We start from the raw sequence: 10,771 nt of genomic DNA on the forward strand, positions 1-10,771 counted from the left end.
TGCACCTCTTCCCATGCTGTGCCCCTCTCCCCATGCTGTGCCTCTCCCCCCACACTGTCTCTCTCCATGCTGTGCCTGTGCCTCTCTCTGGGTCTCTCCCTATGCTGTGCCTGTGCCTCTCTCTGTGTCTCTACCCATGCTGTGCCTGTGCCTCTCTCTGTGTCTCTCCCCATGCTGTCTCTCCCCATGCTGTCTCTCCCCATGCTGTGCCTGTGCCTCTCCCCATACTGTGCCTGTGCCTCTCTCTGTGTCTCTCCCCATGCTGTGCCTGTGTGTCTCTCCCCATGCTGTGCCTGTGCCTCTATCTGTGTCTCTCCCCATGCTATGCCTGTGCCTCTCTGTGTCTCTCCCCATGCTGTGCCTGTGCCTCTCTCTGTGTCTCTCCCCATGCTGTCTCTCCCCATGCTGTGCCTGTGCCTCTCCCCATACTGTGCCTGTGCCTCTCTCTGTGTCTCTCCCCATGCTGTGCCTGTGTGTCTCTCCCCATGCTGTGCCTGTGCCTCTCTCTGTGTCTCTCCCCATGCTGTGCCTGTGCCTCTCTCTGTCTCTCCCCATGCTGTGCCTGTGCCTCTCTCTGTCTCTCCCCATGCTGTGCCTCTCTCTGTATCTCTCTCCCCATGCTGTGCCTGTGCCTCTCTCTGTCTCTCCCCATGCTGTGTCTCTCCCCATGCTGTGCCTGTGCCTCTCTCTGTGTCTCTCCCCATGCTGTGTCTCTCCCCATGCTGTGCCTGTGCCTCTCTCTGTGTCTCTCCCCATGCTGTGCCTGTGCCTCTCTCTGTGTCTATCCCCATGCTGTGCCTGTGCCTCTCTCTGTGTCTCTCCCCATGCTGTGCCTGTGTTCTCTATGTGTCTCTCCCCATGCTGTGCCTGTGCCTGTGCCTCTCTCTGTGTCTCTCCCCATGCTGTGCCTGTGCCTCTCTCTATCTCTCCCCATGCTGTGTCTCTCCCCATGCTGTGCCTGTGCTTCTCTCTGTGTCTCTCCCCATGCTGTGCCTGTGCTTCTCTCTGTGTCTCTCCCCATGCTGTGCCTGTGCCTCTCTCTGTGTTTCTCCCCATGCTGTGCCTGTGCCTCTCTCTGTGTCTCTCCCCATGCTGTGCCTGTGCCTCTCTCTGTGTCTCTCCCCATGCTGTGCCTGTGCCTCTCTCTGTGTCTCTCCCCATGCTGTGCCTGTGCCTCTCTCTGTGTCTCTACCCATGCTGTGCCTGTGCCTCTCTCTGTGTCTCTCCCCATGCTGTCTCTCCCCATGCTGTCTCTCCCCATGCTGTGCCTGTGCCTCTCCCCATACTGTGCCTGTGCCTCTCTCTGTGTCTCTCCCCATGCTGTGCCTGTGTGTCTCTCCCCATGCTGTGCCTGTGCCTCTATCTGTGTCTCTCCCCATGCTATGCCTGTGCCTCTCTGTGTCTCTCCCCATGCTGTGCCTGTGCCTCTCTCTGTGTCTCTCCCCATGCTGTCTCTCCCCATGCTGTGCCTGTGCCTCTCCCCATACTGTGCCTGTGCCTCTCTCTGTGTCTCTCCCCATGCTGTGCCTGTGTGTCTCTCCCCATGCTGTGCCTGTGCCTCTCTCTGTGTCTCTCCCCATGCTGTGCCTGTGCCTCTCTCTGTCTCTCCCCATGCTGTGCCTGTGCCTCTCTCTGTCTCTCCCCATGCTGTGCCTCTCTCTGTATCTCTCTCCCCATGCTGTGCCTGTGCCTCTCTCTGTCTCTCCTCATGCTGTGTCTCTCCCCATGCTGTGCCTGTGCCTCTCTCTGTGTCTCTCCCCATGCTGTGTCTCTCCCCATGCTGTGCCTGTGCCTCTCTCTGTGTCTCTCCCCATGCTGTGCCTGTGCCTCTCTCTGTGTCTATCCCCATGCTGTGCCTGTGCCTCTCTCTGTGTCTCTCCCCATGCTGTGCCTGTGCCTCTCTCTGTGTCTCTCCCCATGCTGTGCCTGTGTTCTCTCTGTGTCTCTCCCCATGCTGTGCCTGTGCCTGTGCCTCTTTCTGTGTCTCTCCCCATGCTGTGCCTGTGTCTCTCTCTATCTCTCCCCATGCTGTGTCTCTCCCCATGCTGTGCCTGTGCTTCTCTCTGTGTCTCTCCCCATGCTGTGCCTGTGCTTCTCTCTGTGTCTCTCCCCATGCTGTGCCTGTGCCTCTCTCTGTGTTTCTCCCCATGCTGTGCCTGTGCCTCTCTCTGTGTCTCTCCCCATGCTGTGCCTGTGCCTCTCTCTGTGTCTCTCCCCATGCTGTGCCTGTGCCTCTCTCTGTGTCTCTCCCCATGCTGTGCCTGTGCCTCTCTCTGTGTCTCTCCCCATGCTGTGCCTGTGCCTCTCTCTTTGTCTCTCCCCATGCTGTGCCTGTGCCTCTCTCTGTGTCTCTCCCCATGCTGTGCCTGTGCCTCTCTCTGTGTCTCTCCCCATGCTGTGCCTGTGCCTCTCTCTGTGTCTCTCCCCATGCTGTGCTTGTGCCTTTCTCTGTGTCTCTCCCCATGCTGTGCCTGTGCCTCTCTCTGTGTCTCTCCCCATGCTGTGTCTCTCCCCATGCTGTGCCTGTGCCTCTCTCTGTGTCTCTCCCCATTCTGTGCCTGTGCCTCTATCTGTGTCTCTCCCCATGCTGTGCCTGTGCCTCTATCTGTGTCTCTCCCCATGCTGTGCCTGTGCCTCTCTCTGTGTCTCTCCCCATGCTGTGCCTGTGTTCTCTCTCTGTCTCTCCCCATGCTGTGCCTCTCTCTGTGTCTCTCCCCATGCTGTGCCTGTGCCTCTCTCTGTGTCTCTCTCCATGCTGTGCCTGTGTCTCTCTCTGTGTCTCTCCTCATGCTGTGCCTGTGCCTCTCTGTGTGTCTCTCCCCATGCTGTGCCTGTGCCTCTCTCTGTGTCTCTCCCCATGCTGTGCCTCTCTCTGTCTCTCCCCATGCTGTGCCTGTGCCTCTCTCTGTGTCTCTCCCCATGCTGTGCCTGTGCCTCTCTCTGTGTCTCTCCCCCTGCTATGCCGGTGTTCTCTCTGTGTCTCTCCCCATGCTGTGCCTGTGCCTCTCTCTGTCTCTCCCCATGCTGTGCCTCTCTCTGTGTCTCTCCCCATGCTGTGCCTGTGCCTCTCTCTGTGTCTCTCCCCATGCTGTGCCTGTGCCTCTTTCTGTGTCTCTCCCCATGCTGTGCCTGTGCCTCTCTCTGTGTCTCTCCCCATGCTGTGCCTCTCTCTGTGTCTCTCCCCATGCTGTGCCTGTGCCTCTCTCTGTGTCTCTCCCCATGCTGTGCCTGTGCCTCTCTCTGTGTCTCTCCCCATGCTGTGCCTGTGCCTCTCTCTGTGTCTCTCCCCATGCTGTGCCTGTGCCTCTCTCTGTGTCTCTCCCCATGCTGTGCCTGTGCCTCTCTCTGTGTCTTTCCCCATGCTGTGCCTGTGCCTCTCTCTGTATCTCTCCCCATGCTGTGCCTGTGCCTCTCTCTGTGTCTCTCCCCATGCTGTGCCTGTGCCTCTCTCTGTGTCTCTCCCCATGCTGTGCCTGTGCCTCTCTCTGTTTCTCTCCCCATGCTGTGCCTGTGCCTCTCTCTGTGTTTCTCCCCATGCTGTGCCTGTGCCTCTCTCTGTGTTTCTCCCCATGCTGTGCCTGTGCCTCTCTCTGTCTCTCCCCATGCTGTGCCTCTCTCTGTGTCTCTCCCCATGCTGTGCCTGTGCCTCTCTCTGTGTCTCTCCCCATGCTGTGCCTGTGCCTCTCTCTGTGTCTCTCCCCATGCTGTGCCTGTGCCTCTCTCTGTGTCTCTCCCCATGCTGTGCCTGTGCCTCTCTCTGTGTCTCTCCCCATGCTGTGCCTGTGCCTCTCTCTGTGTCTCTCCCCATGCTGTGCCTGTGCCTCTCTCTGTGTCTCTCCCCATGCTGTGCCTGTGCCTCTCTCTGTGTCTCTCCCCATGCTGTGCCTGTGCCTCTCTCTGTGTCTCTCCCCATGCTGTGCCTGTGCCTCTCTCTGTGTCTCTCCCCATGCTGTGCCTGTGCCTCTCTCTGTATCTCTCCCCATGCTGTGCCTGTGCCTCTCTCTGTGTTTCTCCCCATGCTGTGCCTGTGCCTCTCTCTGTGTTTCTCCCCATGCTGTGCCTGTGCCTCTCTCTGTCTCTCCCCATGCTGTGCCTCTCTCTGTGTCTCTCCCCATGCTGTGCCTGTGCCTCTCTCTGTGTCTCTCCCCATGCTGTGCCTGTGCCTCTCTCTGTGTCTCTCCCCATGCTGTGCCTGTGCCTCTCTCTGTGTCTCTCCCCATGCTGTGCCTGTGCCTCTCTCTGTGTCTCTCCCCATGCTGTGCCTGTGCCTCTCTCTGTATCTCTCCCCATGCTGTGCCTGTGCCTCTCTCTGTGTCTCTCCCCATGCTGTGCCTGTGCCTCTCTCTGTGTCTCTCCCCATGCTGTGCCTGTGCCTCTCTCTGTGTCTCTCCCCATGCTGTGCCTGTGCCTCTCTCTGTGTCTCTCCCCATGCTGTGCCTGTGCCTCTCTCTGTGTCTCTCCCCATGCTGTGCCTGTGCCTCTCTCTGTGTCTCTCCCCATGCTGTGCCTGTGCCTCTCCCTGTGTCTCTCCCCATGCTGTGCCTGTGCCTCTCTCTGTGTCTCTCCCCATGCTGTGCCTTTGCCTCTCTCTGTGTCTCTCCCCATGCTGTGCCTGTGCCTCTCTCTGTGTCTCTCCCCATGCTGTGCCTGTGCCTCTCTCTGTATCTCTCCCCATGCTGTGCCTGTGCCTCTCTCTGTGTCTCTCCCCATGCTGTGCCTGTGCCTCTCTCTGTGTCTCTCCCCATGCTGTGCCTGTGCCTCTCTCTGTGTCTCTCCCCATGCTGTGCCTGTGCCTCTCTCTGTGTCTCTCCCCATGCTGTGCCTGTGCCTCTCTCTGTGTCTCTCCCCATGCTGTGCCTGTGCCTCTCTCTGTGTCTCTCCCCATGCTGTGCCTGTGCCTCTCTCTGTGTCTCTCCCCATGCTGTGCCTGTGCCTCTCTCTGTGTCTCTCCCCATGCTGTGCCTGTGCCTCTCTCTGTGTCTCTCCCCATGCTGTGCCTGTGCCTCTCTCTGTGTCTCTCCCCATGCTGTGCCTGTGCCTCTCTCTGTGTCTCTCCCCCTGCTGTGCCTGTGCCTCTCTCTGTGTCTCTCCCCATGCTGTGCCTGTGCCTCTCTCTGTCTCTCCCCATGCTGTGCCTGTGCCTCTCTCTGTGTCTCTCCCCATGCTGTGCCTGTGCCTCTCTCTGTGTCTCTCCCCATGCTGTGCCTGTGCCTCTCTCTGTGTCTTTCCCCATGCTGTGCCTGTGCCTCTCTCTGTGTCTCTCCCCATGCTGTGCCTGTGCCTCTCTTTGTGTCTCTCCCCATGCTGTGCCTGTGCCTCTCTCTGTGTCTCTCCCCATGCTGTGCCTGTGTCTCTCTCTGTGTCTCTCCCCCTGCTGTGCCGGTGTTCTCTCTGTGTCTCTCCCCATGTTGTGCCTGTGCCTCTCACTGTCTCTCCCCATGCTGTGCCTGTGCCTCTCTCTGTGTCTCTCCCCATGCTGTGCCTGTGCCTCTCTCTGTGTCTCTCCCCCCCCCCCCCCCATTGTGTGTGAGTGTGTGTCTGTGTCCCCCTTTCTGGAACATACCTGCATGGGTGGGGGAAGCCATCTTGAGCCCTGGCAGCAGACACTGGAAGTTGTCACTGACACTTCCGGGTCTCACTGCTGGGCTCCGCATCTCAGACTCGGCCCCTACTCTCCTCCATGCATTCTGTGCTCTCTGCTGCCCCCCCCCACCCCCCCCTGCTCTGATGGTCAAAAGCGGAACAGCCACAAAAAAGGGAACATTTTACAGCATGCAGGGCAGCCGGGACAGAGACTAAAAAAACCGGGACAGAGACTAAAAAACCGGGACACCTGGTCACCCTACCCACAGCCTACCCCAAAGCCCTTTTCACCATGTACTGCCAAATCAGTCCAACTTCATCCCCATTTCACACCTCTCCCTTCCCCAGTGCCCTATGGAATGCACAATATATCTGCAACAAACTCACTGCAATACATGATGTATTAATTTCCAACTCTCAGCCTTCTAAATCATCCCACAAACCTGGCTCACCCCTCAGACACAGCCTCTCCTGCTGCACTCTCCTGTGGTGCTCTCTCCCTTAGCTATAAACCAAGGAATAGGTAGGGCACAGGAGGTAACATACTACTTTCGCTAAACTGCACATTTCATGTCCACACTTTACGTCTCTTTTCCTCCCATTGCCTTCGTTTCGCTATAATCTATTGCACAATCTCTTCGTTCCCATAGTGTCCTGTTATGCCTACGTGATGCACCCTGTTCACTTAGCCCTTTAAGCCCCATTAAATCATAATATTGAACTGTCACCTGCCCCAAATATGAACGACCACAAGTAAAGACAAATGTAACCGCTCCGCTTACAATCTTTCAAGCAATATCCGTGGTTGAGGTATTTACGTTGCCCGCGCTTCCCTATTCCAGGAAACCGCGCCGCGGCCTAGTGAAGCACAGATCCCCGACCTCGACTGATGACTACAGCAATCTTGCGCGCTAGTCCCTCGGCGGCGAAGGCGTGCGGATGAGTTCCCTGATGAGGAAATAATGGTTCGATTCCCTATGTGTTCTCTGTAAACTGTTTGAGAGAAAGAGAATTCACTAATTTTGTAACGCGAAGAGAACCGGCGCCGACAGGGTGCCGAATTCCGCTTTCATAGTAGTTTGGCCCTCACTGGCCTCCGAAGCCACAAACACCTATGGTACACAACACCATAGCAGTATACACAGCTAAAGGAAGTCCGACATTAACATATTCTCTGCCATAGACCGCTCGAGCACAGACAGGAATAACTTACACAGATTAACCCCATTGCAGCCAGAGAGAACTTTATATCAGCATTATGCATGAAGCTAGGGAGTTCCTACTCTAATGTATGCAATAATATTGTGTAACTAACTAATTATTCCGTTTATCTTTGTAAGATTAAAAAAATGTACAAAGTCAACGAATGCTTACTGCTTTCACAGAAAATATGTTTCCTGTGTCGAAAATAACTTAAGTGCACGCAGTGTCGTACAATAAATTTTTTCTATTTATTTTACAATCTAGAGTTCCTAACCTGTAAACTGTACATTCTCTTTTGGTGGTTGAGGCACAGTGGGGTACAATTACTTTGCCCCAGGTCACAAAGAGCTGCCAATGGGAAGCTAAGGTCACCTACTTCAAAGACAGTGTCTTGACCACTTCACTTCAGCATTCTTCTGACATCACGTGACGCACCCTGTTGCCATGATGAGACACTGACGTCAGGCGGTGACATGTTGCCATGACAATGTGGCATCACGTGATGCCTCTGCGCCATAATACGCCCCGTTGTCATGTCAACTTGATGCCGCGTGACGTCATGGAGCGTCTCGTTGTTATGGCAATGTGCATTACGTGACGTCGCGCAGCCATGTTGATGGAATTTGGAGGGGAGGATACAGACACACAGACAGTGACACACACACACAGTGACACACACACAGTGACACACACACACACACAGTGACAGTGAGAGACACACACAAAGTGACACACACACAGTGACACACACACAATAAGCCCACCTCTGCAAACACACACATACAAATAAGGCTTCGCCCCCCTTGGGGTGGGTAAGGTGCCTGGGAGGGGAGTATAAGGGGGCATGTGGGTTACCTGGGGCCCATGGATGGGCTGCTGGAGCAGCATAGGTAGCCAGTGCAGATGAGAGACTGGCAGGCCGCGGAGCCTAAAGGGAGGGACAGAGTGGCAGATCCTAAGGAAGGGGGGACCTGGCATTACTGGAGGAGAGAAGGGAGGGGGGCAGTGCTGAGGGAAGGGGAGGCCCGGCTTGCAGAACATCGTCAAAACTCCGCTCCCCCCCCCCCCCCGCATCCTCCAATCACAGCCGGCATTCTCCTGCTATCTCTGCAGACCCTCCGCCCGCTTGGGAGGGCTGCCAGCATACTCCGCTCCCCGCAGCCCCAAAAGTCAGGACCCCAAGTAAAAACCGGGACAATTTGAGAATTAATTGGAAACCGGGACTGTTAGGACCAGTAGGACAGGCCAGAATCTGCACTTGCGTTAAGCATACATTTTGTCTGTTCATAACCAGTTAAGATTTTGTAGTCAGGCTTTTGCTGAAATATAATTCCTAATGCACTCAGTTTCTGCCAAATTACATTTCCTTTCTCTCTGCTAAGGATATTGCTAAGATACTTTTTGTATTGTCAGTTTCCTGCTCTTTTAGTTAGAATATAATAGACTGGTTCTATGAAAGAGGCAAAATAGTATAACTTAGTTGCTAGAGATTCAAGGTCTCTTTTGATAACAGACAACGTAGAAGCTATGTATTCAGACATTGCTTGTATTGGGAGAAACACGTCCCAAAATCATGCCACTAATATGTCCTGCCTCTAAATCACGCCTCTAATCAAAGCTACGCCCAAGACACACCCAGGTTAAGCCTATGTTACACCTCTAATCAATATCTTCTTTTTCTGGTATAAAAGTCATTACCCTATGAGTAATAAATTGAGACAAAGGATTTGAAACCTGGCTTGCGTTACGTTTCATTTGTTTCGTATTCCCGGGACTGTAAGTTCATCAAAAATCGGAGATAACAAGTGGCAGTGCGTAAAAGCTTCCCGGGGGAGTCTGCTGCAAACGGTGCAGATGTGTGTAAATCCAGTCACAAGGCCTTCAGCTTTCTTGGCAGAGGAAAGGTTCCTCTCAGTTCTGAAGCCTAGGCAAGGAAAAATGTTTTCCTTCAGTTTTGGCGTCTAGAAGTGGGGATTCACAAAGGCGGCAAGTGAGTATATGTGATTTTTACATTATCTCACCCCCCCTCTGGGAATTTAAAAGACCTGAATTGTGACTGTGGATTGGGTTAGAGGCCCTTGACAACATTTTTGGTTAGAGTCCAGTAAATTTTGTGCACGACTGAACTGTTATCTCTGATCTAGGTGAACGACCATTGTATATCGTATAAAGTATAAGAATTGTATTATTATTTATCTGCAATTATTTGTCATAATTTAGCTGTTTTTCTTTAAGCTACTAATGGTTTATGCTGACCCCAGAAATCAATCAGGAAGAATAGCTCAGAATAATGGTGTCTGTTTTAAATTGTAGTGGTTTTGGTCATTGGCAGCGAGTGTGCCACTATCAGAGTCAGAAGCAGGGAAGTGCTGCTTCGCCCGTGAGGGCTCAGAGTGGAAGTCTCTGTAAAAAAAAAAAAAACATGCTACCTTATGTAAAAGAGTTTGTTTGTAACCCTGATGAATTGTTTCCTGAATTACTTCTTGTGTGAAAGATACTGTGGGTCATGCTGATTATCATATGTGTATATGTCGCTGTAGAGGGAGAAAGGGGTGGCCCGGTATTAAAGGGGTTGCACCCCATATGGCCATCCCCTGACCTCACCGGAGAGAGAAGGGGTTAACTGGACTGCGGTCCAGGGATGTGGTTTGCACCTTGTTATACCTTGAAAATGTATGTTCCCATGTTTCACCTTTAATGTTGTTTCCCAAGGCAGGGATAAAATCCTGCAGAGATTCCTTTGCAGACGCCATCTGCTAGGCTAATAGGTCCTGAAGGGCAGCCGGCTGAGTAGCCTAAGCACGGTGATCAAAAAGTTAACTGCCCTGATTGTTTACCCAAAGTCTAGGAGCCAAATATTGGTCAAACGACTCTGCCAGTCTAATTGTTACCTGAGGGCGGAGAATCATCAAACTGGAGTGGTTTGTACGTGTTATGTCTACACCTACAGACAATGCAGATACTTCATTTAGTAAAACGGATCGTTGCCCCTGATTTAATTATGGAGCTACCCATAGAGTCCCAGTACACATGAGCTAACTAGCTGGAGGGCATGGGTTAGTCTGTCTCCACGTTAGGGATTGGATACAGATAATTAGGAATAGGGTTGCACAGGTATATAAATTGCCAACCCTACAGTTTTGAGTTGTGCTTCTGATTCCACCTGGAATGTCGCTGGATTGATGGAGAATTGCTAGCTGATACTTCTCCATTCCCCAACCCTGAGTAAGTGTTACCTTCTTGCCTGTTAATTGTACTACATTGCTGTGTTCACCTTATTTAAGGAATAAATTATATTTTATTATATCTAAGCCTCGTTCAGTTCAACCGAGATATTTGGTGTTCATTATATCTTGTCATAAGCTACCGTGACAGTCGCCATCCATGCATTTGCATATAATTACAAAAAATATGAATATTAGTTGCTCATGATGAAATCTAAATTTTAAAAGGTTTTAAAAAGGTGTACGCCAAATATAGAGAGAAATACCTCACAACAAAAAGGGAGTATATTCAGCTCTGTCCCTGGTTATAGTTTGAAAGGTTTATTTGTCCTGGCCAGGCGAAGGCTTTTAAACCGGAAATTTTCTTTTAGTTTGCGGTATTTCTATTTTAACATAAGGAGGGGCACAGCCTCTACCTTACAGTTTAAAGAATGTGAAGCATTCACATTAAAATTAACTAGCTCTGTGCTTAAGCAGTTTATTTATGAGAACAAAGTAATGTAGAACTGTTTTGTTATCTGTTTGTTATTTCTGTGAAGTTGTCTGGTTGTGTATGAGAGACGTTTTTGTGTTGTGTGTCCTGTATTGTGTGTAACCAGTAAGATAACACATTTCAATTTTATTTCTACAGGATTAAGATATGTTTGGGAATGTTTTTGTTTAAAAATGCTGGTAAAAGCTCCCAAACACTGTTTGAATTATATATTGTATTATAAATGTATATAACGCCATAAATGTGCATAGCGCTTCAAAGGAGGGTG

The 10,771-nt window shown here is 52.0% G+C and overlaps 1 long non-coding RNA gene across 2 annotated transcripts in view; it reads left to right on the forward strand.

Annotated features, from left to right (window-relative positions):
• Window positions 1-10,093, forward strand: part of LOC142485303 (uncharacterized) — a 79,970-nt gene extending 69,877 nt beyond the window's left edge. The window contains exon 9 of one of the 2 annotated variants that reach the window (XR_012798371.1): window positions 6,426-10,093. This is a non-coding gene — a long non-coding RNA (uncharacterized LOC142485303). The remainder of the gene's footprint in view (window positions 1-6,425) is intronic. The other variant, XR_012798367.1, reaches the window with a different exon arrangement.
• The last annotated feature ends 678 nt before the right edge of the window (window positions 10,094-10,771 follow it).

Source organism: Ascaphus truei, unplaced genomic scaffold, assembly GCF_040206685.1.
Source record: "Ascaphus truei isolate aAscTru1 unplaced genomic scaffold, aAscTru1.hap1 HAP1_SCAFFOLD_546, whole genome shotgun sequence".
Taxonomy (NCBI): domain Eukaryota; kingdom Metazoa; phylum Chordata; class Amphibia; order Anura; family Ascaphidae; genus Ascaphus; species Ascaphus truei.